Here is a 7157-nt window from a genome sequence, read left to right on the forward strand (position 1 = left end):
TGTGATTGGCTGCTGTGAGTCTTCAATGGAAACACCCACTGCTGTGATTGGCTGCTGTGAGTCTTCAATGGAAACACCCACTGCTGTGATTGGCTTCTGTGAGACTTCAATTGAAACTACCATTGCTATGATTGGCTGCTGTGAGTCTTCAATGGAAACACCCACTGCTGTGATTGGCTGCTGTAAGAGAGAGACTTCAATTGAAACTACCATTGCTGTGATTGGCTGCTGTGAGTCTTCAATGGAAACTCCCACTGCTGTGATTGGCTGCTGTGAGACTTTAATTGAAACTCCCATTGCTGTGATTGGCTGCTGTGAGACTTCAATGGAAACTCCCACTGCTGTGATTGGCTGACATTTTTGCATATGAAATAAGTATTACATTGTGGAACCCTCTCAAAAACCTTTAGCGTGTTTTTACTATTACAGCTCTCAATGTTAACTAATCATGAAAATTGTTGATTATACACTAAAAAATGTGGGTAAAAAACAACCCAATGTTGGGTCAAATATGGACTAACCCAGCAATTGGGTTGTTTTAACCCAGCGATTGGGTTGTCTTGAGCAAATATTTAACCCAACCACGGGATTAAAACAACCCAATCGCTGGGTTAAAACAACCCAACTGCTGGGTTAGTCCATATTTGACCCAACATTGGGTTAAAACAACCCAGCATTTTTTAGAGTGTATCATTATATTTAGATGTATAGCATTATATTTTTAAATTGTAGCATGAAAGGTTGCAGTGATAAACGTTGAATGCGTGATCTCGTCATTGAAAATTGATTTCTGCACATTAATGAATGCTTTCATCATAACTAACAGTGCAAACACAATGTAAATAATTTGTCGATTATTATGGGAGTTTTTACACGAGTCCAGTCACTGATAAACTCCAGCTGTTTGATTGACAGCTCCAGCGATTGTAAAGGGAGCGTTCTTTGATCACTTAATCACAATTTAAATCTCATCCTACTAAGAGAAACAATGTGAAGATGAGCATTTACTCATAGTTTGATTCACTGTCACATCAGTAATATAGAACATCAGACTGTACATGAATCATTACATATCAGAAATCACTGATCACAGATCAGGCGTTAGAATTAACACGGTAACTTACATGTAAAAGTCTGTTTGCAAAGCCTGCGCCGAAATTGCGACTGATTTAACAAATAATCCACAGTGAAATGTACCGAATGAAAAAAATAAATATGCTCAACTGAGACATTCACATGTTGATTGTAATAAATAGAGATTTCTAGCATTAGGATCCTTTGGAAGGTAATGTTATTTTTAGTCCTGTCTCTTGAATCTCTTCTCTCCTCATCATCTCACTAACACTCCAGTGGGCGGGGCCAAAGTTGTGATGATGAAGTAGGCGTGGATTTTCTTCTGGAAGTTTATCATTCTTATAGAATAATGACCACATATGTATCAGAAGGAAAATTTAATTTCTCAGTTCATGACCCCTTTAACACTTAGTGTTAGTAGTTTGATCAAATCATCAACATAAGGCAGAAGCTGATATTCGAGCGTCTGTTTTGCATTGTAATTACTAATAATGACCAGTGCAGTGGTGATGGTCTACAGACCTGGTGTCATAACACACACAGAGTTTACACGCTGTTGGCATCAAAAGTCTTTCTGCGCCCATCTGAGACACCACCTGGACGTGTTCTCAGCTTTTGTAAGATCAAAAATGACAATATGCAACAAGGAGTTGCATTTATTTATCATCTTTAACCGCAAAGCCACAAATTGCAAAGCCAACGTTTACACACAAACATAGCAAAGATCACACAAACGTCCTAATCTCTCTCTGTGGTTTAGTTAATGTTGTTACAAACTCAAATGTTGTCACTGATACTCACCCTAACGGAGCCCAGCTTGAGCTTCTGTTCTGCTGTGGATCCACTTTAGAGAGGGCAGGTCCGCACGAGGGAAGCCCCAGAGTGTTGAGTCGTCCTGGGCAGCCATGAGCTGGGGAACGGGCATGTGTGGCTGGAGGTCTCTGGAGGAGTCATCCTCGGATAGAGGAGTTGTGCAGGAGAGACGGATCAGATACACTTGAGTGGGAAGAGAGAGAAGCACTGAGACGAGGAGGGACGAGAGCTGTATCTAGAGTGAATCGTGCACACCTCTCTCTCTCTCTCTCTCTCTCTCTCTCTCTCTCTACTGCAGAAGCTCTCTATAATCACAGTAATACAAGCAGACTGACTCACTGTTGAAGCTCTCTCTCTCTCATCTCTCACTCACTCACACACACACTTCTCTCTCTCGCGCTCTCTCTCACTCACACACACACACACACACACACACACACACACACACACACACACACACACGCTCTCTCTCATACACACTCTCTCGCTCACACACACACACACACACACACACACACACACACACACACACACACACACACACACACACTCGCTTGCGCGCTCTCTCTCTCTCTCTCTCTCTCTCTCTCTCTCTCTCTCACACATACACTTACTCACTCACACACTCGTTTGCTCTCTCTCACACACTCTCACACTCACTCTTTTACACACTGTCTCTTTCTCTCTCTCTCTCACACACACACACACACACACACACACACACACACGTTTGCACTCTCTCTCTCTCTCTCACACACACACACACACACACACGTTTGCACTCTCTCTCTCTCTCTCTCTCTCTCTCTCTCTCTCTCTCTCTCACACACACACACAGTCACTCACTCACTCTCACACACACTCACTCACTCTCTCTCAACAAACAAATTTATCTTTTCCCACATCTGATTCCAGTTCAGACATTTTGTGTATCACTGCTTCTGTACATAATTATTTGATTTCCATATTATATATTTTGAGAATTTGTAGAGAATCTATCTATCTATCTATCTATCTATCTATCTATCTATCTATCTATCTATCTATCTATCTATCTATCTATCTATCTATCTATCTATCTATCTATCTATCTATCTATCTATCTATCTATCTATCACATTTCAATCTATTGCTCTTTTGCTGTTATATCAATCCATCTGTCCATCCATCTATCCATACAGAGTCAGAAATTTTTTTAGAAAATGATTGGACCATTTATATAAATATTGATATATATATTCTTATAATCTGCCAGGACAGAGCTCCATTAAGCTCAACGTTAGACAAGTTTTAAAATGCCATCATGAGTTTGGAGTTTCATCTTTCCAGCCTTGTCATGTTTTCCTTGAAATGATTCCAGCATCTGAGTAAAGCTGCCTTTCTGGCATTAACAGAGATACATCTGGATAATTTTCATTGATGACAAACTCGACTGTGCAAATTAACGTCTCCATTAGCTGCTGTTGGCACTGCCATCAGGAACTCCTTATGAATTCATTCACAGACAAAAACTCATTAAAGCTGCAGTTGTCCTAGTCAATTTCACTTCTAAAGACCGTCACATTTTTTAATAAAAGACTAGCTTATTTTACACCATTGCATGACTTATTGACTGAGGAGAGAAAGAGAGTGTTACAGTTTTTCTCAAACGCTCTGGCACATTTTTCGAAACAGTCTTTACATTCTCTAAACTGTAAGTGCAAATATCACAAGAGTTTGCTGGAACATCAGAACTCTACCGCATAGCTTCGAAATGTATTTACTCACCCAAAATATTTAACTCATGCTTCAAAACCCAGTTAATGTGTCAGTAAATTGGCCAATACCACAATAACGTGTTCTTGTCATTGTGTGAACCACACTGGTCAAAATGTTAAAATGCTTCTGCACTATAGAAATATATTTTTACTTTTTGTGTCTAGCTCAATGTTCGTGTGAATCGCTGAGCTTTTTAGATACAGATTTCAGCAGTAGGTAAAATTTCCAAAAGCCAATGCTGTAGTACACAAAAACATCTATCTATCTATCTATCTATCTATCTATCTATCTATCTATCTATCTATCTATCTATCTATCTATCTATCTATCTATCTATCTATCTATCTATCTATCTATCTATCTATTGTAAAAAAAATGTTGAAATACAAGAGTGTACTGCATGATATGCACGGAGAAAGTGTGGTTTTATATAAACCATCTATCTATCTATCTATCTATCTATCTATCTATCTATCTATCTATCTATCTATCTATCTATCTATCTATCTATCTATCGGTGGTTTAAGGGGTAAGGGAAGGGTCAACAGATTTGTCAGTACAATGTAAAACCCTGTACATACACAATAAGTTCTTTGATAAAATTATTAATTTAAACGTTGGTATATAGTAGGTAAAGACACCTAAAGTGGGATCGAACTTAACTTACTCATTTACATGAATCAATAAGAAATTCAAACCTGATATGAACAAGAATCGAACTGTTTAGAGATCTGAACTTATTGTTTTGAGAGAGAAAAAAAAATCTCATTCGAGAACTGAGCCAATGTGATTGAGAAAAACTGTAATAGCCAGGCAAGTGTGACATGCATTTCAAAGTTTTGGCATGTGGCGTGATGCTCACTGTCAGCTTTTGCATTATGCTTCATATCAAGCTGCTAAACAATTTCACTGATAACAGATTGCAAAAAATATCCTTGTTTCATATAAAGGACCATCATCAGTGGGCGTGCTGTTAGAAATTTAGATGGGTGTGTAGTATAAACATTATTGTTAGAAAAATAAAGGGACGAAGACACAAAAGCAACGTTTCTCTTTCAAACACAAGCATTATTCTACTGATGTAACCAGGCAACAGGCTATTGCGGTTATCAGAGCCAATGGCAGATGAGTATTTATAAGGGAAATGGTGGACTGTGGAAAAAAGGGGCATTGCTATTTATATTTTAAGAATGGATTGTTTAGAGCAACAATTACGTCATTTCCCACTTACATCATAGCATGACATCACTGTATGATGCATATTAGGCTACTGAAAATATCAAAATGTCATATGGATATATTTAATGACTGTTATTGATTTTTTTTAAAGATATTACTCACCCAAAATGATGATTGTTCGGCAGTCAGAAGACATATTGGGATGATTTGTCAAATACCTTTAAATTAATAAGAAAACCATTTACTGTAGGTATAACAAATGCCATTTAAAAAAAATCTCCACACAACTTATAGATACCATGACTGTCAACTTAAAAATGGCCAAAAACGACCCATAAATGTCATAAAAGTATCATAGGCAGCCCATATGACTTTTTTGTCAAAGTGTTTTTGATGCTTTGTGTGATAAACAGACTAACGATATTCAGCAATAATGTCGTTTCGGCAGAAGCAGACAGGACACTATTAACAGTCATTATGAGTAAATTATATTATTATTTATTTTTGAATAAAGTTTTCGTTGTAAATTAAACAAATTTAGTAGAATATAAAACTAGACAGGTGGCGTTGGAAGTGGATCTACTAGGCTAGTGTAAATCTTGTCTTTACTGTTGTAAAGTGTGCTGTGAAACGCTGTGATATGAAAGAAAGTGTGCAAAGACAGAGTCTTGTGGAGAAAGAGAAGAGAAAGATCACCTGCTGATTAATTGCAGTCTGAAGATGTTTGTGTGGAGTGTGGATGTAGTCTTCAAACATCTCTCTCCGGCTCTATAAAACACTCCGCTATGGAAATGTGTGGTGAAGGGGTTTACTTATGTCTGCAGCGTTTTCATACAACGTAATATTTAATCAATATCACGCGAGCAAGAGTGCTGTTGTTTTGTGAATGCCCTTGTTGTTTCTGCCAATGGAGATAGTTTCAAAAAACGCCACAGGAAGTAGAGATTAGAGAACACAAACTAGCGGAGTGACAAACAGTTGAGACGTCATGGCGCTTAAGGACTCTTTACCAATCAAATTAGAGTATTAAACCTAACTGTTGAATAATTAATTGTTGGATTGACTGGGCGGAGTTTCAAGAGCACGGATGCAATATATATGTATACACAACCACACACACACACACACACATTGCATTTTTGCTCTAGTAACAGGCCTTCATTTATGTGTGGAATTAATTTTTTATGCTGGATTTATTTTTTAATTGATCTTTTGTTTTTGACGACAACAGCAACAACAAAAAATGCAACTGAGATTAAGCAAAACATGTTTTTTTAAGTAAGAAAAAGTCGTAACACCCTAAAGCCCTATTCGGACGGGATTAGTTTAACATGGGGACATGGGGGTAAAGTCATTTGACCTCAGGACGTCTGTAATATCAATGGCCAATTCGCACGGGATAAGACATCTCAGTAAAACTAGCAGAAGTGGGAGGAGTAACTGGCTTTACGCACCTCCTTGACGTCATGTGCGGATGACGTTACCGTTATAACGTGAGCAAACCTGGAGCAAACACACAACCTGAGCGCCAGTCTGAACTCCGTCTCCAATATATGTGTGTTTTAATAAACAGTTAGGTCCAGTCTAACGATTATGATTGGATTATGTTGGTAATAGACACTTTCCTAGAGCTAAAATGTGTTGTGCCTCTAATAAGTGCTTTTGATCTTCTTTTTGCTTTAAATGATATGCGGAAAATACCGGACATTTTCCACACAGATTTGTCCCACCACCTACAACGCAACCGAATGCTTCAAGCGCCTCCAAGGTCGCAAAATGTGCTCTTTTTTTAACTTTTAAACAGGCAATGACGGAATTTTACCATACATTTTTACAGCAGGTCTATTCGAACGGGATTAGTATTACCTGAGGTAATTTTTCCGGACCTTTTTACAGAAGGTAAAAGTCTCGGTAATCTTTACTGACATTCTCCGTAATGATTACCGAGATGGCACATTCGGACGGGACTAAAATCACCGAGAACCTCTGGTAATAATTACTTTACCCCCACATCCCCATGTTAAACTAATCCAGTCCGAATAGGGAGAGGGTAAAGAAGGAAACTTCTTTATGAGTGAGTCATTGAATCATTCATTCAACCAATCATTCTTTATGAGTGATGAGTGATTACAGCAATAACTTACTTTACTTAATATAATAACATTTTCACAAAAAAGTACTCAATATTTTATTATATAGTTATATCTATAGAGCTTTATGCAAGTATTTATATTTATTTTGCATTATTTATTAAAAGGCCATGCTAAATTGTGTAGAGCAGTGAAGCTCGTCATTTAGTATGAAAGTTGTATCAGCATTGGCCTGAGCTTTAT

General features: G+C 37.8%; 1 protein-coding gene across 6 annotated transcripts in view; it reads right to left on the reverse strand.

Annotated features, from left to right (window-relative positions):
• Positions 1 to 2176, reverse strand: part of LOC137039202 (citron Rho-interacting kinase) — a 95836-nt gene extending 93660 nt beyond the window's left edge. For 4 of the 6 annotated variants that reach the window (XM_067414492.1, XM_067414490.1, XM_067414489.1 and 1 more), the window contains exon 1: positions 1876 to 2176. The gene's annotated coding sequence lies outside the window, so the exon portion shown is untranslated. The remainder of the gene's footprint in view (positions 1 to 1875) is intronic. The other 2 variants (XM_067414491.1, XM_067414488.1) reach the window with 1 other exon arrangement.
• Between the last annotated feature and the right edge of the window lie 4981 nt (positions 2177 to 7157).

Source organism: Pseudorasbora parva, chromosome 13 (genome assembly GCF_024679245.1).
Source record: "Pseudorasbora parva isolate DD20220531a chromosome 13, ASM2467924v1, whole genome shotgun sequence".
Lineage (NCBI taxonomy): Eukaryota > Metazoa > Chordata > Actinopteri > Cypriniformes > Gobionidae > Pseudorasbora > Pseudorasbora parva.